At 30.1% G+C, this 23,638-nt stretch overlaps 1 non-coding gene across 1 annotated transcript; it reads left to right on the forward strand.

Annotated features, from left to right (window-relative positions):
• The first annotated feature begins 23,509 nt into the window (after positions 1-23,509).
• Trnat-cgu (transfer RNA threonine (anticodon CGU)) lies at positions 23,510-23,582 on the forward strand. The gene has a single exon. It is a non-coding gene; the product is annotated as a tRNA-Thr (tRNA).
• Positions 23,583-23,638: the final 56 nt, after the last annotated feature.

Raw genomic sequence — 23,638 nt, forward strand, 5'->3', positions numbered from 1 at the left:
TATATATGCATCATATAAAATACTGTACAGAAAGAATACTTGTTTAGTAAAATTACTTATTTATTAAAGTTATTTTTAAAAAACATTGTTGTACGCTTTAATTTAGTAAAATTTAGTAATTAATCGTTAAAAATTTATAACAGACTTAGAAAAATCTACAGTAAAAAATTAAGAACTGATAGCTAGGAAGTACAAAGTTTTATGCAAATTAATAATTCTTTAAAATGGGCATGTTTATCGCTAAAAAAAGTAGGTCTTCACCATTCTTTTATAAATTTAATTTTTTATGAAATCAGAACCATGTCAATACTGAAGCGCCACTGTGAGAATATCGACATTATTTTTTTTATTAAAATTTATTTTGTTTTTTATAACATTTATAACATTCATTCTTTTGTTGGTAGAATTCTTTAAATTGGTAATGTTCATTGCTAAAAAATGGCTCTTTCTCATTTTTTTAGTTTTATTGGCACTTTTTTAAAATCAGAAACACATCAATATTGAAGGAGCACTGTAAGAATATCGATATTTTTTTATTATTATTTATTTTACTTTTTGTTTGTATAACCTTCATTCTTTTATTGTTAGAACTCTTTAAATTGGTCTTGTTCATGTTCATTGCTAAAAAAAGCCTCTTTGCTGTTCTTTTATAAGTTTATTAGTTAATTTTTTTTTCAAATTCAAAACCACGTCAATACTGAAGAAGCATAACCAGAATATCGGCATCATTTTTTATTAACATTTATTTTGCTTTTGGTTTTTTTTTATGATGTTCATACATTTAATACCTGATTAACAGTGAACCGGTTGGCATGGCAACCGCGGATTAGCAAACTATCCAGAAATCCAGGAAAGAGCGTAGAAGATCACAAATCAATAAGAAAATGCTTTTGAGCCATTTGTATTTCATGTGCGTACATGTACTACAATTATGACTTAATAAACAGATACCTGTGCTGAAAAATTTGATATGTGTCTTGTTTTATATATTAAAACTCCATTTTTTTAATTATGATTTTTTTAACAATATTTTGGAGATTAACAACTGGTAAAAAGCTAGAATTTACTGGATCATTTCAGCGGAATATGTCCTCTCGAAGGGCTTCAATTTAAACTCAATGGACAATATTTGTCTTAATTATAACAAGCTGCGCTCAGGTATTCAGTAAATAAATAAATACAAAGACAATAGAAATGAAGAATCGACTTAATATTAGTTCCAGGAATAAAGATTAGTTAGGAAATTCAAGTTAAATAAGCTAACTCGGTAAATTTATATGAAGTATTTTAAGATAGTTTATAGTTTTTGTTAATTATTTCTGTAACAACTTATTATAAAGAAGAATATGTGTGTGCTTATATATATATATATATATATATATATATATATATATATATATATATATATATATATATATATATATATATATTATATATATATATATATATATATATATATATATATATATATATATATATATATGTATGGATTTTGGATGATGAAAATGTGTACTTTACAAGGATTTTTTTTTAAATTTTTATTCATTAAAAATTAAAGTAAATATAGGATTTTTCAGCAACAACTTCCAAAAATATTCATTAAAAAAATTAAGGCATCCGAATATGCTAAAAAGGTTAATTTTCGCTAAAAATGGCATTAAAAATTTTTTTTTATTGGATAGACCAATCTTTGAACTATCCAGAACAGGTTTACTTTTGTATCTACATTAATTAAAAGTCAAGATATTAATATTTTTGTAATGATCGGTAAACAGGAAGTGGACATTTAAATAACCGGAAGCATCGATTTAAAGGGTCGAAAACCTGTTAAAAGTTTGTATAAATTTAGTTTTAAAAACCGAAAATGTTTAGCACGAAAAAATGCAAAATGCCAATGAGAATTTCAAAGGTATTTAGTGGAAATTTGTACCTAAAGATGTCTTTGTCGAGCTCCGAACCCTCAGATTAGGGGCATTTATATCTTTAATACATTTTACGAAGGATTTATAGGATTACTGACTATATTTAAAGTTATTGGAGTGTATCCAGTGCAAATGCAGTTAGAGCATTTGCTGAGCTCGACCAAGACAAAATAAATGAATCTAGGCAGCATTATTCACTGCTAAATGCAAAAGTTGCCAGAAAAAAAAATGATTAAAAAAGGAAAGTTATTAAACGCTGAAGAGAAAGAAGGTATAACCTATATATGTGATGAATTTTAAGTACGTACACACATGATTTATTATTAAAACATGTTATTGTATACTTTAAAACATTTTTCTCAAAATTGATTTTTCCTTATTTTTTTGCTCACTTCAAATCAAATAACTCAAAATATAATTATCATATTACTATGAAATTTGATGGACATTGTCTTTATACTATTTTCTAAGGAATGAACTAAAATAATTTAGATTGAGTAAATATTTTTTAATTTACAGCCTATTGTTTCAATAATAACGGCATAAATTTACTAAAAATTTCATGATAAGTCTTCGATTGGTTCTAAAATTTTTATTTATTATCATAACCATACGCTTGTAGTTCATTCCCTAAAGAAAACTATGTAGTTTATTTTGGTATAAAATTTGTTCGGATGAGAGTAATAGGTTTTTCGTGTAGCCAATTTGTTTTTTAAGAATTTGCTTAAATTTATGCTATTAAATTCCAATTTTCAAAAATTATTAATTTTTATTTCAAATATTGACATTCTATTGCTAATCTTTAATAGTCTTAAACCCAGAAATATGGTTAAAATATGTCTACACCATGTTTTTTTTAAAAAAGTGCTCCGAATGTGTTCGGATACCTTAAAAAAAAAAGGGTCTTTTTATTGGTAGTAGTTTAATAATCGTGCAAGTTTTTCCTGAATTTCAGCAGGTTTTTTTCTATTTTTATTACTTATTTACTTATTTGCCTAATTTCCAACAATAGGTTGCATTGTTGCCCTGAAATTTAAACCATTTTTATAGTTTTATGAAATACTTAATTACTTGATTTTATTGCATTTGTGGTGGACCTGCTTTCATCAAAATTATGTCACAGTTTAAGCTGCGTGATCCTGCAAGCTGATTTATTATACGTGCACGAGATATTATTCTACTGCATTTTATTATACTGCAACTGTATCTTTTCTTCTTAATGTTTCGGTTAAATAAAAATGTTATTTTCGTTACGCCGTCATCGAATTTAAATATTATAGACAACATCCACACATTGTTGAAAGTTAATGAAGAAGGATTCTGTTTTAATAAATCCATGTAGTTTTTAAGATGAATAAAAAAAGAATGGGGTTATAATAACGCACAGTTTACAAAATAGATAAAACGCACATTTACGTTTTTAATAACGGTTCTATACATGAATATTTCTAGTCTATTTCAGAAATATCCATGTACAGAATAAATATAACATATGAAAAACAATTAAAAAAGCATTGCATATGGAAATTTGTGGGAATTACGGACATCAAATTATAACTTTCTTTCTTTCTTTCTTTTTTTTTAATTTAAAATTAAATGCCTCCTATTGGGGAAAAAATTTTAAAAAGATAAGTTTAATTTTATTTTTTTGAAAATAAGTTTAAAAAAATTCTTTTTTCCTCTTTAATTCCACATATAGAAAATAATGGCACTATTTAAGCGACTGTTGATAGTTCCTTTGGATAAAATCATTAATGTAAGGCTTCTGAAAAAAAGTAGAAGAAGCGTTTATTTTCTTATATATTAAACCTAGACAACTAATTATAAAGTTTTATTTAATAAGATGGGCACGTCGTGTTTGTTTGAAATGTTTTGGCTTCTGTGGAGGTTGATTATAAAAAGAATTAGATTTTTTTACAACCCCCATAGTGTAAAAGTGTTAATTTCAAAACGTTTCGCAACAATTCCCAGTAAAATATTCATCTTACAAATTGCCCACTTCATTTAATGAAACATTGTATCTGGAACTATACGTCTAGGTACAATATTTAAGGAAATAAATGCCTGTCCTACTTTTTTCAGGCTCTCTGTATATAGTTTGTTACTTTCATTAACCACTTAACTGTTTTGCCCGAGTGCCATACGTGCATCGATTTATCGAATTTTGATAGTTGCAAGCAAAAAAATAAGCCATTCATGATGATTATAATTCAATATTAAAATTACTTCAAATACATAGATAAGTCAAGTATGCAATGGATTTCTATTTGAATCAAAATAAGAAAATATTCCCAAAACAGAAGGTGTCATCTTATTAGATAGTAAAGAAAATGAAACAGTTAAGGGGTTAATAACATTTGTAAAGGAAACAGACAATTTGGATAAAGCAAAACAGACACGATTTTTGATTTACTGACCCAACTTGACTGCCCTGCCTCCCAACACCAGTTTAACGTTTCTCATATTAAACTGAAAAGATCTCTAATATTACAAATTATACAAAGCACAAGACACCTTTTAGCATATCTTAGGGCTTTAAAAGAAATTGCCCTTCTTTCGCTAGCCAAGAAAACCCGCATAATGCACAGTAACGTTTTATTTTACTTAACAAAAGCACGCTATACATATATTCTTTCTTGAAATAGGTTTAAAGAAATAAAAGAAATTTTTGTCACGTATTATCTATGGCTAGTATCAGGAATAGTAAGACGGTCACTGACACCAGCAGGTTATAAATAGTTAAGAGATAACGTAAGACAAAGGAAAAATAGTTTGACTGCGTACCAAGTCAAGAAGACACTGGAGAAATAAATCGATAGCAAAATCTTGAAAGATTGCGTTTATTACTGTTGTGTTAAATTTATTCAAAAAAACATTTCAATGTAATTTAAGCATTAGATTTGGCGATTTCACGTGATTTTATCGTTGATTGACCGGATTTTTTAAATTGCAACCCAAATTGCTTTAGAATTTGGAGGAAAATGTGACTTTGTTTCTTATCTGAAACATCTGCTTACTTCGTTTATATCTCTATTAATAATAAAAATGAATGTGTATGTGTTGATGCTTTACAGGTCAGATGGTTTGACCTAGAACTCCCAAACTTGACACATATATTCTTCGGAAGATAAGAATGTACAGCCTGGAGCGATTAAAATTTTTTTTGATTAATTAAAAATTAAAAGAGATGTTTTTTTTCATAACATATTACAACACATCCGAATAATCCGATAATCCGAAATCGATTATATTACTATTCCGAATATAATCCGAATATATTACAACACGAAAATGATTTTTACTTCTTAACATTAAAAAAAAAATTATCTTTTCAATTATTCACTTTTTTTTAATACAATTTTTTCTTTCAAGTTTAATTTTTTGAAAATATATTAAACATATTTTGCAACAATAGATTTCATTGTTGATGCGAAATTCAGAACGTTTATATTATTGCTATTAACATATCATCTTGTAGAAAAATATGGCTGTTTCTTATCTAATTCATCTACTTAGTTTAAATCTCTACTAATAATAAAAATGAATGTGTATGTGTTGATGCTTTACAGGTCAGATCGCTTGGCCTAGAGCTCCCAAACTTGACACACATATTCTTTGGAGGGTGAGAATATACAGTCCAGAATGATTTTTAATTTTTTTAATTAATTAAAAATTAAAGGCGATGTCCGTTTTTTCATAATAATATGCGAATATATTAACAAAAATGATTTTTACACCTTAAAATTAAAAAAAAAAAAATGATTTTTTCAATGGTTCACTTTTTTTGCCATACAATTTTTTTTTTCAGTTTTTATTTTTCAATAATATATTAAACGTATTTTATAACAATAGATTTCAATGTCGAAGTGAAATTCAAATCGTTTATATTATTGTTACTATCATTTCTTCCTGGCTTTTTTTTCCATGTTGATTGCGTTTCAATGTAATGAAAATTTCTAATAAAATTTTTTTAATTTTGTTGTACTTACCATTAAGGTTTAACTTCAGAATCAAATAATAATGAAAAATTTTGAAAGTGCTTCCATTTTTAAGCATTCTTACTCCCTCATATAATACAATTGGATGTAAACGTATGGACCAAAAAAATTAAGAAAATGAACAGAACAGTGCATGGGTTCTAAAATATAGTCGAACCTATATTTTAATCGAATAACGGACAAAACAAAATATAAAAAAGTGACTCGCCTAACGACGGATGTTTCGCAGAATCAATGACCGACGCCATCGTGACGTCACATGCTGGATTTGCTTGTATCAGTGTGTGTTGAAAAGTATAGGCTTGTTTGAAAAGTATAATTTCTAATCATTTGCCTGGAAGAAGTTTTGGCTGGATATGGTTGTCGAAAGCGACTTCGAAGGGTTTGTGCAAGTGCATGTGGAGCGTTAATTTAGAGAGATTTTGTTTCTGATTACAGTGTATATATATATATATATTAAAGGTGGATATTTCTGATACAGGTGGATATCATCGATGAGCTGATGGGTAAACATAAGCCAAAACTGCAGAAGAGCCTATGGAGCTGCATTCTGTATCACAGCAAAAAGTTGCGGATTTGGTCCAGAGAGGAAGAAATAATAGATGCAACAAAGCAGGACCAAAGTAACCTTCCGATGAAATGAGAGAGATGCTGAAAGGATGAGAAATTATATCAACTTGTATTGAGAAGCATGCTCTGTTAAGGCAGTATCTAAGAGCGCTACCAATTCATTTAATGATACCAATAATGCTGCGCCTAATTTTCATCAAATTTAAAGCGACGATACAAAGTCTAATTTTCGCAAAATTTAAGAACAATTGCAAACGCAAAGACCTTTAGTCAATTTTGTTGCAAAAAATTTGCATTATAAATAATAAATTACATTATTATAAATTTTTTTTAGTATTTTTTTTTGTTTGTTTATTTTGAAATGGAACACGTTGTTATATTTTTCATGAATGCCTATGGGAAATATTGTTTAGCTTAGCAAGTTTTACGCATTATGATAAGATTTGGTAACGAATTACGCTGTTTATTAAGCAAGGTTCCATTGTAATTTTAGTTACATATTTATCTAATGCAACTAATATTTTCTATCTATACTTATAATAAAGCCCAATGTGTGTGCGTGTGTTGGCGCTCTACAGGCCAGACCGTTTGACCTACAGCTACCAAATTTGGTACATGTATACCTTGGAGGTTGGGAATGTGCACCTGGGGTTTCTTTTTTCGAATTTTGAATTAGAATTTTAATTATTAATTAAAAATTAACTTTCCCGCCAAAAAATTTTTTTCATTTTCCGCCGCCAAATGAGTAAGGCTTCAGTTTCCCCCCCCCCCACTCTAATGAGGTTAGGCTTAACATTTTTCGATCGATTATTTCAAACGATTTTGTTTATTTTCTTAATGTTTGATGCATTTAAAATTAAACATTGTTAATGAATCGATCTTTTACATTCATTCTGAAGTACTTTTGAATTAAAATAAAACAGAATAAAGGAAATTAAAAATGTCTAATCTGCATAGCGTTACCCCAACAGGCGTAGAAAAATTCACGCATTTGCGTTACCATAACTGGAGTTGAAAATTCACACATACGCATTGTGTTTTGATTGTTGACAATTATTTTCAACGGATGCGGACTTAATTTAAATTATTTTTAGGTTAGTTGTATGCTTTTGTAATTAAATTGTATTTATGTTAGTTATATATTTTTTTGTATATGCTTATAGTTTTAAGTACATCGTTTTTTAAGTATTTTTTTTACCTGTTTTCGACCGATTATTTTAAACGATTCTGTTTATTTTCTTAGTGTTTGATGTATTTAAAATTAAACATTGTTAATTAATCGATCTGCTCATGATGAATCTGAGAAAATTTTGTTGAAAAAAATATTATAATAATAATTGCAGATTCATCCTTTCCACTTCAATTTAAAGCATAAATTTTACAGGAGCTAACAGAAAATTAGAGAGATACATATCACGTTATGACTGAAGGCCTTTATATTATGGGTGAGTTATATGACTATCAAAATTTGAAGTTTTAAAATATTTTGATAAAGAAGCTATTAAAGTAGGAATTACATAAAATATTGAATTATTAAAATTACAAAGAGCATTAAGATTGGCGAAGCGGGTGGTCGCCAAAGGTGGCTAGTATTAGATAAATATATAATATGTAATGTAAAACGCTAAGTTTTAAAAACATTTTACTGAGATCAAGAAGATCAAGTTACGCAAAAAATATAATTGAATGGTTTAGCATCCATGAACCCGCTGGTCGCCAAAGTCAGCTAGTTTGGTAGATAATAAAGATAGTACGGACCATATTAGTTGATAGCTATTCGGAGAGAAAGGCAGAAACTGAATTTCAACCGAGTGGTTTGATGTGAACGCATTGTGAAGCGGTGGCGAGAGAGTAGTGTGGGTAATGGGGTCAGGTAGTGGAATGGGATGATAACCCTGTCCTCGTTCAGAAGGATATGTGCCGCTTTTCCTGAGACTCTTCTTTGGAGGGCACACTTTGCCAAGTTCAGGAGGGAAATTTCTCTGACGCAGTTGTTTTTTGTTCCTTTTTGGAGAGTTGCGGACCAGCGGGAGATCGGGAGCTTCGAGGGTGGTGCATCAGTTCCGGAAGAAGCACGTGCCGACCTCAGTTTTGAGGTACCTTGCTATTCCAAAGCTTCAACCAGGGCCAGTTTAAGCTCTCTAGGGGCCCTTAGGCATTGCAAGCTTGTGGAATCCATTTCTTTTTCATCTCTTACTTCTTACGTCAAATATTTTCTGTGTTAATTTTAATTCAAAATATAAATGTTTTATGTAGCAAATTTTGATAAACATATAATACAGATGTAGTGACCGAGGGAAGAGAAAAGGATATAGATTCCCCTAGCGCCAGTCGTAAGGACAAAACGTTAGTACATTACGTAAATTTGTAAAGAAAATCTTAGAAAAAAGCCAAAAAATAATACTATGCCCCACTCCCACTCGCAATTACCCTTCTTTTTAAAGATTCAAAAGCATTTGGATTCAAAATGCAATACAGATCTATAATTTTGTGGACAAAACAGAGTACCAAATTTCGTTTGTATAGCATTTTCATAACGTCTTACTCAAATATACATTAATCAAAGTTGTAATGATGCATTATTAAGTAATTTTCATTTATTAAGCTATATGTGTTTTTAAATTAATATGTTCACATAAACATAGGTAAACAAACTGCACACAGAACGGATTTCGTTTAAAATTTTATCGAAATCTTTATATTCTTATAAATTTCACACCTCTAGCTCGTTTAGTTTTTGAGTTATCCTCTTTTCTACAAATCACATATTTCCTAGACAGGACTTGAAAGCGAAGATTCCTCCAAATCTGAATTAAAAAAAAAAAAAGATTATAATAATTTCTTTTGGTACTTGTTCAAACACGAGAAAAGGATAAAAACAAAAATCAAGAAAATTTTCATGATCTCATGATTGCGCTATGAAACCCTACTGAGTGTTGGTTTTAATAATGCTTGCTTTAGAATAATTATTTCATAGAGGCATTGGAAATAATTGAAATAAATAAAAAGGGGGGGGACACAATGATTAGTATGAACATCAATTTATGATATATTCAATGACAGCTTAAGTTACAGAAAAGTATGATATATATAGCTATACGATTTAGTGGCGGACTTAATTTGAAGGATTCAAATTTGAAGGACTTAGCAATGTTTACTAGACTGTAGAGCATTCAATTATTGAAGATGACTATGAAGTACATATCTTAATTTTTTTTTTTAACTTAGTGACTTTTTTTTATACCTAAACAACGACATTATGCTTGAAAGTTAAAAAAAATTTACACGTTTAAAATTAATCAATTCATCCTGATTAATTAATTAGTTAATTTCATCAATTAATTAAAATAATTCATTCATTCGAGACTATTTGTATCCAATTTATGTTGCCATCTGGAATTATATAAATGTCGAATTATATCATAAATTTAGTTGAATAATAAAAGAGATTATTTCTGTAATACCAAATGGCGCCACCTTGACTTGACTGGTTAAATCAAATTGATTTAGCTTTAAAATACAACATTGTTTTTTCATCAAACATTTAAAGTATGAATCGTTATTATAAACAACCATAAATTTTTCTTTTTTTCTTTCTACTATATATTTGCCATCAGGAATCTAGAACAGTAGTTTTCATACGTAAGCTACGTGATTTCGATGCAGATTCCGAGATAAAAATCGTCTGCATGTTTGAATTCAGGAAGAGAAAACCCGGCAATAGTAATTTTTTTGTTTTGTCTTTAATTATCGTTTGCTTTAATCAGAAAACTGCAAATTCTTCTCACATCCAATGACAGAAAAGTCGAAACGAATAAAAATGACAAAAACAGAACGTGGATCATCATGCTTCCAAGGACACAAGAGGTACGTACTTCTACTTTTGTTCTTAAAGATGAAGGTCATCGAAACACCGCCCGATTATGACTGCACCGGTGAAATAAGTTGATGAAAGACAACAGTTATTTGCTTATGATGGTATTACTTTACTCATATTTTCCATTTTATCAGTCGTTTTATTTTATTTAATTTTTACATGGGGAACAAACAAAAATAAATTATTATAATCGTCAATAAATAAATCAAATTAAAAACAACCGAATTTAACATTTAAATAAATCTTAGAGTATTTTTGACCAGCCAAGTTCGAAAATACCATTTTTGAAAATATCTGTTTGAATTTGAATAAAGTCTACGACCAAATGTAGCTCCAGTGGAGAATTGCAGAATAGACAGCTGCCTGAAACAGCTGGAAATGTAGGAATGCAGACGGTGGGATGGATGTAATGATAATGCTGTTGGATAGATGCTACTTGGTAAAAATATAATTTTCTAAAAAATATAAATACTAAAAATTGTAAAATATTGGAATTATATTCGCCCTTTACTAAGTATAATCAGTCAAGTTCGGAAATATTTCGTGAAGCTCACTTTGCAATCACTGTTTATTATAAACTCTCTATTTCTATAATATCAGCAAGCTTATATTTTGTGCAAACGTTAAATTGTGCAATTATGAGACATAACAAATAATAACACAAGTTTTGTCTAAAATAAAAATAAATTCTTGTGAGTAATTGCGTTGAAAAGTCGATTTTTTTGTGAAATTATGAATTTTTTAAAATTTAATATTCTTAATGTTTGAACAGGTTTCTTTATAAAACCCTTAGAATTTTGTTTGTAAGCCTATTTTTTTGGAAAGTTACGCTGATTTTTTATATTCGTGTTTACATACGTTCTTATGCTATTTTATATCTTTGGATGCTATTATCACAAATGGATAGAATTTTCTTGCGAAAACTTCATAAATTAAAATTTAACGCATACTTTCTGTTTAAATTTGCCTATATTAATTTCTCAATATGTTCTACAGTTTCTGAATAGAAAATAAGTAATCTATTCGCTTAGAAATATTTCATAATTTTTTTAGAGTTTCACAATGTGAAAAAAATTGAAAATTCCGTGCTATTTATCAATCGAACCCCAATATTTAAAGAATGAATAAAATTGTTGCTTATTTTTTAATTTCAAGAACTATATAATATATTTCATAAGCTATCTACAAATTTTAAGCAAATCATTTGAGAAACATCTGGAATAGGAGGTTTTTGTTTTATACCTCGATTAAACCCAAAAAAAAAAAGGTCCTTTTTTTTTCAATTTTTAAAAATCTTTTGGCACTTAACGTATATTTTGGATTTACAGATGTTTTTTCAGTCTTTTTAATGCAAATATGCAAAAATATTACAAATTTCGAATTTTTTTTCCAAAATTTCATCCCGAACGCACTTACATTCCTACCTCAAGTAAATAAATATTATGTTAAAAATGTGAAAATAAATTGATCAGTTGACTATAAAAGGGACCTAACAATGGCCGCACTGTCTAGCGTCACTAAATGTTTAAATGTTTCAATTCATTTCAAAAATATGAAGTTTTATGAAGGAAAAAAGATACCACAGCGACGAAAAAAAAGAAAAAAGAAGAATTAGTCACTCATTCGAACTTATCTGATTGGAACAAAATTGTTTTTGAAGCATTTGGATTTTGTAAGCAAAATAAATGAATAAATAAAAATAATAATGTTATATAAAAAAAAAAAAAACTTTCGCTTTTCACATGTGGCGAAAAGTTTCGCGATCACTGTGACCGCACGATGGCAGCAACGAATTCTGCAAATAGCGTCATTACTGTGTCAAGGTCACTCACTGCATTTCAATCGCGCGCGGAAGAAACTGTTTTCGGCCGAAAAAGATGTGACGAAACACAGCGATTCTGCTGAATCTGATACCTTATTTGAAAACAAAGGACTGGTTGCAGAGGCAACTATTACAAACAAGCGTATTTCTCAATCAATTTGCGGACGTTTTGTTTACAGATGCCATTTTCCACGCACCATGGGAAGATTTTACTGATAGAATTAGAAAAGAAAGAAAAATTCTGAGAAAGAAAATTTTTGACTTAACCTTTTCTAGGGCCGTGGGAAGTATGCTTCCTACCAAATTTATCAATATTCGTATGAAATTATGTAGGTTGGCATAAGTTCTGATACATTTTTTTTAGAAAGACAGAAACTTAGATGCTTCAGTTCTTTGTCTCACACAAAATGACGTGTCTTGATTTGCTACTTAATTATTAACTAACCAAATTAATAAATTAATCAAATTAAATTTATCTAATAAGCTAAATGAATCCCTTTTCTTATTCTAATTTCAAGCCTCAAAATATTTTAACATAATATGACTAGAAAAAAATGGCCCTTTAAAGGGTTCACTGAGATGAAACTTTTGATAAATAAAAGCCTCTTTTTAATTTACTTATGAAATTGCTTTCCCTTCTAATTGGAAATAAAGAATGTCCCAAAATTAATGCAAGATTTGAATTTGCCACTATTCGTGAAGTAAAGTGTTGGAAACCCTATTTAAAAAAAAGCCATTTGACAGTTGATAGTTTAGTGTTAGTAAAAATGGAGCAAGCATTACATGACAGAATAACATGTTAATGCAAGATTTAAATTAAATAAAGAACACAGTTTTTTCCCCCTTAAATTGTTATATTTTTGCTGAGTCGTAAAGTACACAGGATCGGGTTATGTATGGACTAACACATAGGGCAAATGGCTTCCACTGCTTTGCTGGCACATATGCAATCTTTTGACGAAATTTTCCAAAACCATTTTGCATAAATTTCGGTGAATTTCGTTAAAGCAGAGTTGAATTTTTTCCTTCAATGCACGCGTGCTTGTTGGCATATAACTTTGACTTCAAATAACTCCATAAAGAGAAATCCAATGGTGTTAAATCACACGATCTAGGGGAGATCTCAAATTTTCGAACAGATTTTCATTAATTTTGAAATATTATTCAACAATAAAAACACCTTGTTCTATCGTATAATGCTCCATTTTTACTAAATTTAAACTATCAGTTGTCAAATAGTTTTTAATAGGGTTGTTACTCCCCCCCCCCCTCCCATGTCCAAATTCAAGTGAGCATGTATTGATAAAATTAAAAGTTGCTACCGCCTTCGCTGACCAGCTGTTCCGCCAATCATAATATTTGTATCAGTCTAGTCATGTTTTAAATTACTCTTGAACAATAGTAGAGAACTTTCTGATAAATTCGCAAAATAATGAAATCGATGCAAATTGGTGAAATCGATCCAGTTGTTTAGGTTGGGGACTTTCGTACTTTACGGTACGAATGGTGGGAAATTCAAATCTTGCGTACATTTTGGGGCATCCTTTACTTTAGAAAAATGCAATTTGCAAAAAGATTAATGCATTTTTTTTTCATAAAAACCAGTTAAAATTTCCGAAATTTCTGTTTCTACCGATGCCAATTCGAGTATAAAAATATTAAAGATTCCTTAAAGAAAATTCTTATCTTATCAAACAACTAAAGCATAACATAAAAAAAAAAAAACCCATCTAGATTTTAAACTAATACAAACGAACTAAAACTTTTGTAAAATTCGCTTCTTTATCTATTCAACTCATCTACTGAATTCCTTTTTATTCTAATTTTCCTAAGCGCCAAACGATTCTTTTGCTCTCTTTAATGTCAAACTGTAAAGCAAGCGATTGGAGCGAAAATTTTCGGTGTCGCCACACACGAAAGGGTTGAAGTGCTTTGTTTATGGTTTTGACATCAATCCGCTATCGCGCGCGCTGTTACGTCGCGTGAGCGTCACTCGAAACGCATCACGCGTGTACGGAGAATTAAAAAGGTGTTGTGAAATCAAAAGTAAAGAGCAGTAAATGAATTGTCGCAACCATTGCAGCTATGGATGGAATCGTTTGTGATGGACTAACGATTTTAATGAAGACTATGCAAAGAGTTTAAGGCAACGTGATGCATTTAAATGGGGGGAAATTGATTGTAAAATTTCATAATCTTAAACTGGCAATGTTGTGTTGCGTCAGATTTACGAGATCGGGAGATTTTTACGTTTGGTGACCATGTTGGACAAAGGAATAATTCATTCTTTCGTCATCGCTGAAATAAAAATATTGCGCTCTTGTCACAGATCTTATTAAATTTTTCCACTTCCGACCCCTTTCAGTGCAAAAAAGAATAAATTTTCGAAACCCCATTTTCCCTACTCCCCCCTCTCCCATGTCTAAATTCAAGTGAGTATGTATTGACAAAATTAAAAGTTGCTACCGCCTTCGCTGACCAGCTGTTCGACAATCATAATATTTGTATTAGTCTAGTCATGTTTTAAATTAATCTTGAGCAATAGTAGAGAACATGCTGATAAATTCGCAAAATAATGAAATAGATGCAAATTGGTGAAATCGATACAGCTGTTTAGGTTGGGGGATCAGCAAAATTTTATCTTGCGACATCTCTCGAATGTAGAGGGCGGTAGAGGTCAGTCAATTCTTAATGACGTAACTAAGATATTAAGAGCTGTCATATGGAATAAAAAAAATTTTTAATCGGCATAATTGCTGTGGTTGAGGAGCTGATTGTCAAAGCTTTTTGCCATTGAGAATTATAATGAAGTTATAACTTGCAGCTTCTATCAAAAATGGATGGTGGTAGAGGCAGGTGACAATTGGCGATGTTTTGAGGGATCAAAAGCTTTTATATGAAGCAAAAAAATGTCGAACTCGAATCACAGTTGGAAGTCAGGAAAGTGGTTTTCTTAATTATATCAAATATATAGATACGAGTAATTGACTGATTGATCGCAAATTTTGGCATCAAATTGATTCTAAGTTGGCGACTTCTGAATTTTCAAACAACGCTGTGAAACCAGTGGAAACTTTTTCCCCTTTAAGCATCTTAACTGCTTCTGCAACATGGAAGGCTTTATGTTTAGCATCGTAGTGTATGAAAAAAACAGAGTTCAGCATTTTTCAATCTATTTCTGTCACCGAATGGATGTAAAGTTTGAAATAATGCTGTTGATGTGAAATCATACTTTAAAACTTATCCATCTAGTTTGTGTTTCTAACGCATCGCATTTATATAACACAAATGGACAATCAACTCGTTTACTGATCCGATCCAAGAACTGATACTGATCTTCATTTTGGTAACAGAACCAAACACAAAATTTCATCATTCTAGCTTTCTGCACTTCTGAGTCATGGTATACACATATACAAAGCAGACAGACAGACTAACATCTTGTTGATAAATTTAGTTCAAATTTTGATAGAAAACTGCTGTGTAAAGGCCACGTACCAAATTCCATCGGTCTAGCTCCAATTGTTTTTTAGTTATGTTTATATTCACATAAAACTAAGTAAAAAAATATTATTGGGGGGGGGGGGGTACACGAGAAAACTTAGAGATTCATGAGAATATCGTGACCGAATTTTTAGTGATTCAATTATGTTTTATTAGTACAATTTGTTTTTAAGAAAATAAAAATTCCGATATTTCTAGATATAGAAAATACTGACATAAATCATTTAGAATACTAAAATTTATTTCATAAATTTTTTAAACATGGTTTTTAATGCAGAATGACATTTATTTACAGGAGAAAAAAGAATGCGAAGTCCCAAAATAGCGTATGAAAACAAGCAATTAGACGACGTATTCAGATATTTTTGTCAAAAACTATGACGTCTCAAGGATTTGATTCTAGTAAACACATAAAAAAACTTTTATTACAATTCTAAGAAATTAGCTCTATAAAAGCTCCTAATATCCGCAGTTTTTTTTTTTTTTCTAGATCCAGATTTCATTCAATCGCTTTTACAAATGACTCATTAGATCAATTCATTTCACCTTGTGAAGAAAATAGGATAAAATTAAAGTTTGAATCAGTTTGATGCGAATGAAGGGAAAAAAAAAATCTGTTAAAAGGAAACCGGAAAAAACATCGTTTGATAGTCAATCACCATTTCATAATCCAGTGACGCGGAAAATGCTATTAATAGTATCTCTGATGTTGAAATATCCTAGTTCGTTAGTACCGATTTGTTCAGCAATTTAACGACTGAATGAGGACTTTTCAAAGCGAAGTAGAAGTGGTTTTCTTTCACCAAACGATAACATGGTGAAAGATTTTTTTTTATAATTCAAACTTTCTTTTAAATGAAAAAATTATTTTTATAGACCAAAAGAGGAATATAAATAAAAATTTTGAATATATTTACTTGATTTTGATCTCATTATTTTGCCATGTAGTACTAAAATTTATAACGCAAATACCTTTCTTCTTCTTCTTCTTCTTTTCCTCTGTTTTATTTATTTACTTATGCTTTACTTATAGGTGCTAACATATTAAAATTAGAATTAATTCATTTTTAAATTTTAATATTATACTTCAATCAGTGATTTTCCATCTCAAATTCCACCAATTTTTTTTGTGAATCGCTTCAATAATTGCAAATCTAAACCAGTGGGAGAGTTTTAATTTTCTTTCGCTCACATTCTCTAATAAATCTCCTGCAAAAAATTGTGGACCTTGGCTAAGGCCGTAAACGCCACCAATGCTCAGATTTTTATATTTAGAATCCTGCATATGAGCGTGTTTTGCTTTATAGAAAAGTAAAGAAAACCTAATATACAGTTAAGACGTCTTTTTTTCGACGAAATGAAACTAAATTTTAACACAAAACTACAGTTACAGCATTAAAAAACGCATGCGAATTTTATTTATTTAAACTATTGCGGTTTTGAGTTATCGAGTTTAAAAGTATACGACAGTACAGACAGACAATCATTCTCTTTGTGCATTTGGCTTAAAGTTTGAAAGAAAGCTGTACTTTAGACTTTACTTTTTTTGCAAAATTTTGTATACCGAATTTTAGCCATTCAATATTTTACGTTTTGTAGTTAGCCGTTCATTTGCATTTGGATAGGCAAACTGACCGATAGACTTTTTAATGGTTTTTTTTTGCTCAAAATTTGACATAAATCTTCAAATTTGATGTTAAGATGACATACCAAATTTCATTTAATTAGCTTAAAGTTTTTGAATTATCGTGTTCGCAGACTGACAGGTATAATTCGAAAACTGTATTTTATTTTGGATTCGCGGAGGTTTAAAATGTAAAAATTCATCAAAAACTCTTAACTTTTTTCCCCCTTCACGGTTATAATATCTTCTCTTTCTGTACCAAAAAATAATTGTCGCCCTGTTTCAAAACATCTCGCATAAATTTCTAAGCAAGCATATTTAGAGGTAAAATTTTTCATAAAATTATTCAATTTCTTTCCTGTATAAATTAAATATATGACGTCATAGCAAATTTTTTTTTCCATGCATAGATGTGGTAACAGAGACTTTAGGAGGATCTTTTTAGGATGCATTCTCTATAAATTTAGTGTAAATTATCTGATTGGAAAGTAGCAATAAAGTGTGTTATAATTTGAAAATGTCAAATGATGTTTGGTAAATTATTTTATCATTAATCAATTAATTCTTTTAAAGTCAAAAGTCAAGAAAACAATTGTTGAAAAATTACTGTTGATAAAAAAAAAAAAAAAAAAAAAAAAAAAAAAAAACTGTTTCTTAAGGATGAAATTTTGTCACACCGAAAAATTGATGTATCTCAAACAAAATGTTGTTAAGTATATAATTAATTGAATCATTGAGTCATTATAAATTGAGGAAATATCAATTGACTGTTCAATAGACGCTAAATATTTTAAATCTGTTGTTGTTGTGGTTGGTGAAAGAAGCAATTGTGAAAACTTTTATAGACCCGTTTGAGATCATATCATAAAGCCTTGATGAGATTAGAAAATCACAATCTTAAAAAAGAAATCTTTCAATTTTTTATACGATTTATTTTGAATTGTTCTAATCAGTCTCTTCTGAAAATTGAATGGACTATCTCTATCATGGTCACACGTTAAAAACGCCACGCTAACTTCATTTTGGAATCCAATATGGACATTGAAAGACAAAAGAAAGCATAGCTTCTCAACATAGTTTAAGATGGCAATGATCAGATGTTAGGCATGTTCACTTACGTTTATCACATGACTGTTATGTAATGTGAAGTGCTTCTATTAGAAATTTGTAATTAAAAATTAAAATATGAAAGTCTTTGGTAATCAAATCAGTTCTCAAAGTGAAAAAAAATTATTTGACATTTCATTTATGGAAATGGCAACGAGAGAGAGATCGGTTTGATTTGCTCAGTCCTCTTGGCGTTAGGTGAAATTGTTTGGCGGAGCGTGAATGGAGGAAACAATTATTTGATGAAGGCGAGGAGCGTGACACGGCGACCTCCTTGGCGCGGTGACGTCAAAGCGTGACATATTTCCATCAGATGGCGTTCCGCACCGGACAGACGATTCAATCCTTTTGAAAATAAACAGTCTTTCCTGCCTGCAGCTGCAAAAGGAAGGGGGTGGGGAGATGGTGGACGACAGCAACTGTTGGCAACAAGCCCATTGTAATGTTGTCGTTATTTATAGCTGTTTTAAAGGTTTAAGAATGGATGAGTAGTGAATATTTTGTTTGAGATTGTTATTTATTTAATGTTAAAGTGATTTATGTAATATACTGAAAATATATGAAATTTTCATATCAATATTTTTTTTAAAAAAATTTAAATTTTCAAGATTTTTTTGGCTTAAATGAAACAAAACTTCTTAATGAGTATGTGCATTTCAATAAAAATTTTTTTTTTTTAATTTATTGTATTCGAAATATAGCAAAGAAAAAGTATTGTAATCACCAAAAAATTAGAACTTGAGGTTTTGACAATTCTGCACGTTTTAAGAATCTCTTAGTCCGAAAAACCTATAACGTCTGACAGTCGCTTTTTCTGTCTCTAATGCGATAACTCATATTTTGAGCTAAATATATGAAATTTGGGTTGCAATCTTGAAATCATGTTTGTAAATATTATTCAAGGAAGTATATTGTTACGAAATTTCCGGGGTTCGTTTGGATAGTGGGGGTTATATGGTCTGAAGAACGTTCAATCACCAGGCGGCAGTAGAAAATAAAACAACGACGTTTATTTACACGAAGAGACACAGGACAGCACAAAGACGACAACTACATACAGCACAGAAGACGATTATCTTCCGCCGAGACGTGCAGCATACAACAGCATACACAGCAGCATACAACAGACTCTACTACAGACAGTAGCACACAGCTTAGTTCAGCAATAGCTTCACTCCGTCGCTGCTCCGCTTATCTCTGGAAGGCCAGTTCTTTACCGTCGATTCCGACTACGACGACTCCACTGGTCCACGATTACTCTTCTCTGTCGCTTCCGACTACTCAATTCACCACTACTGGTTCCCAACTACTCGGCATCTGCAGGCTGCTCCTTTTATAGGTCTCAGGAGGCAGGGCTAGAAGCCTCTCAACCAATCAGGAACGTTCGAGGCGTATCTCAGTTCCTACTGGACGGATCGGGAAAATTCTCGAGGTTTCGGGTATAATCTTTAATCGGGTATAATCTTTAATTTGACCAAGTCACCAAATGGTCGCCAAGTTTGTCGCCAATCTCTGGGATCTCCTATGGAACCCACTATGCTGGGAAGCCGCATCACAGATTCGTAACAATATATTCTGGAAATTTTTCTGTCTGCCCGATTACAAGTGAACACGATAACTGAAACGTAAAAAGCTAGATAGATAAAATTTGGTTCACAGTTTTATGATCTAAATTGTAAATCCAAATGAAATTGTGAACTATATCTACTGAAAGGATGATCGTCTGGTTACTAAAATTGCAGTTTCTTGTTAAATTTTGGTTTTAATCAGTCTAAAAACCAGGTGTGTTTTCTCTCTAATGCCAGAGAACTTCTTACATAGCACCGGAGTACAGTAGTTAAGAAATATTAATTTTTGGAGTGAATTTAGCATTTTTAATGAATCTATCATGTGATCCTTTGCAAGTGTTTTGGGTGATTAATCCCTAGCTCAAATAATAACACCTGTCTCAAAAATCGAACACATGCCAGGGTTTAATTACCAAAAATCTCGCCAAGGATGACATTATAAATTCAGTAAAAAATGCTTAAATCATGTCAAAGTCAAAATGCCACGTTCACGCCAAAAATATTTCGTAACTATTATGTACCAATGTCATCATCCATGATAGGCTTTCTCTGTATGACAGATTTATTAGAGAGTGTGCGAGAAAGTTTTGTGAAGACACTCCAGCTGGTAAAAAAATGCGCTTTGATAACTAAAGATATCTAAAACCGTTTACTGACTTAATTTATCCGTAACTGTACACAAGTATTATTCTTTACAATCGGCCTATCGAACGACTTTTAGCTTGGAACAAAAGTGTGGCTAAAATAAAAATCCGGCTTAGAAGAACGTTTGCAAGCAGATTACTCGAACAAAACAATGAAAGAGATTCGGCATTTCTTTTTCTTTTTTCTTTTTTTTATTCGATTAACGGATAAGGCATTTCTTTTGAGTCATCGTGGCCTTGTTCCAAGGACGCCATGCTTGAACTGAAGCTGTGGGATTCGATGGTTGCTGATACACGGAGGGAAGGGGAAAAAAAAAAAAAAAAAAAAAAATAAGAAGAAAAATTCGAGTTATGCAAAATTATAATACAATCTTTCCCAGACGTGGAAAAAAATTGTTGCAGGAATTTAAAAAAGAATAATGACACAGAATTGCAAAAAAACATTAGAGGAAATTCGTAGTTACAGAAGGTTAAGTTAAACTGATGTGGATAAATAATTCAAAATAATAAATTTGGTAAATTTCTTTTAAAAAAGCGTGGCTTTCCACGGCTCAATTATTTTTTCGTGTTTTAGCGTACTTTTCTCGTGTTGTGTTAATTAATTTTACGAAAATAAATAAATACTTTTATTATTGTACTAAAAAGTGGAAAATTTTATTTAAATTATTTTCCACTATTTGTCTTTATTTTAATGGTTCATTTACTGTAAAGAATATCATAGAATCTACACAAATTTTTTCACCCAAATTCTTATTAATCGGTGGCGCTCCAGATATGGAAGCAATATGTAATTGAATTAATAAATAATACATTAATTAAATTCTAAATTATTTTAATTCAAATAATTAGGTAATTATAATTATAATTCAATGTAATTCAAATAATTAAGTAACTATAATTATAATTCAATGTAATTCAAATAATTAAGTAACTATAATTATAATTCAAATAATTAACTAATTATAATTATAATTCAATTGAATTATAATCATAATTATAATTCAAAAAATTAAATAATTATAATTATAATTCATTACAACTCAAATAACTAACTACTTATAATTATAATTCAATTGAATTATAATCATTTTTATAATTCAAAGAATTAAATAATGATAATTATAATTCAATTGAATTATAATCATAATTATAATAATTCAAATAATTATTAATTAAATTCTGACAATATCTAAAAAAAATAAATTGCCTTCAGTAAAAGTTTTAGTTCAGTTCCGTCTCGTACATAGGTCCAAGAAATTTCAAAACTTTAACACAATCGAAAGCGAGAGAAAAAAAATCAATTGCTGAATGCCATCTGATCAAATGTAAAACATATCAAATTAAATAAGAGTTTGTGATTAATTTGATTAAAAATAGTTTTTGAAAACGCTTTTATCGAGTCGCTAAAAACATTTTTTAAAAATTTTATTTAATTTTTGATTTTCGATTTTGAGATCAATTAAATTTTTAATTTATTGATTAAATTTTCTTCATTATCTATAAGATTCCTGGCACTGATTCAAAATTTAATTTAATAAATAATTAATTGATAACAGAATTTTGATAATATAAAAATAGTTTATTGACAGGTCAAAAAATATAAGTAGAAATGTGTGGTAGTGATATCGCACACTTTTCTCCCATATACTCTCTGATCTCAAAGAGTTTTCGAGTTCACAGACAGATATAATTTGAAAAATATGTTTTTAAGACTCAAGGAGAATTAAAATGCGGAGATTCGTCAAAACATCGATTTAGAATTTTTTGACAATAACATATTTTTCCTTTGCATACTTAGTATGCGAGTAAGTAAACAGATATATTAAAATTTAAAAAATGTATTTAATGACGTCAGTTCGGTTTTTATGGTTAAGCTGTTTTTCACCGATTGTTTCAATATTTACTTCTAATTGTTGTTATCCTCGTTTATTCATAAATAAATAAAGAATATAATAATTTTTCTGAAAAGAGAGAGCAGGTGGAAATGCAGAAATAAATAAACAACCAGTTTTAGTTATAGAAGAAAGATCATTATTTATTTTTTGACGTAAATTTATGTTGTGTCAGAAACACACACATTATGATCTCTGAGGAATTGTATAAAAATTTAGACGTTATAAATTTTTTCGGCAGTATAATGATTAAGTTGAGAATTTTGTATACTGGAAATTGAAAAAAGTAGGTACATTATAGAAAAAGGTATCTCTTAAATCCAGATTCTAGATAATCAACGACATAAAATCACATGAAGAATTGAGAAACTTGCACATTTTTTTTTCTAAGCTCCATGATTGCGATATATAGTCAAAAATGGAAGTAACTGGTTTTATAGAATGATAAGTAATATCATCTCTAAATATATCCTCTGAATAAGTCAGAAGAAGGAAAAGATTGTGAAGAGACCCAAGGAGTGCATTATTTTACCTGAAGGGAAACAATTTAGTCAATCTCTTATTGTACATGAATTATATAATTGTACCAAGACATCGTAATTTCATCTTCATGAAAAGAGATTTATTGCTAACAAAAAACCTTTGCTTCAGAAAGGCGTGTCGTTACAGCTAAATATTAATCTACAGGTCTCATAAGCCAAAAAAAGTGAGCTCAGTTGTCACTTGTGATCCATTATGTGTTCGAAAGCGCAGGCATTCGAAATTTCAGAATTCAAAACAGAATTTTGTTCAATGGGCAGCACATCGGAATCCACAAAAGGTACCTTCATTGCTGTGTAACTGAGATTTGTAATCCCGTAAGCCAGTGTTCAAGCGATCAATTGTCACGAGCACTTGGGTAAAGGATTTTAATTTTCTTAAAAATTATGTGGTTCAAAATTTCACAATTAAAGAAACAAATATGCGCATTCTCCCTCACGTGCCGTCGTAGCTCAGAAGTTAGAGTACTGGTCTCGTAAACCAGGGGTCGTGAGTTCAAACCTCACTGGCGGCTGAGCGAAATGCTTCAATCGTGTTTCGAAGCATGGGTTTTGTAACTTAATATGCCGA

The sequence above is a fragment of the Argiope bruennichi genome, chromosome 5 (genome assembly GCF_947563725.1).
Source record: "Argiope bruennichi chromosome 5, qqArgBrue1.1, whole genome shotgun sequence".
Lineage (NCBI taxonomy): Eukaryota > Metazoa > Arthropoda > Arachnida > Araneae > Araneidae > Argiope > Argiope bruennichi.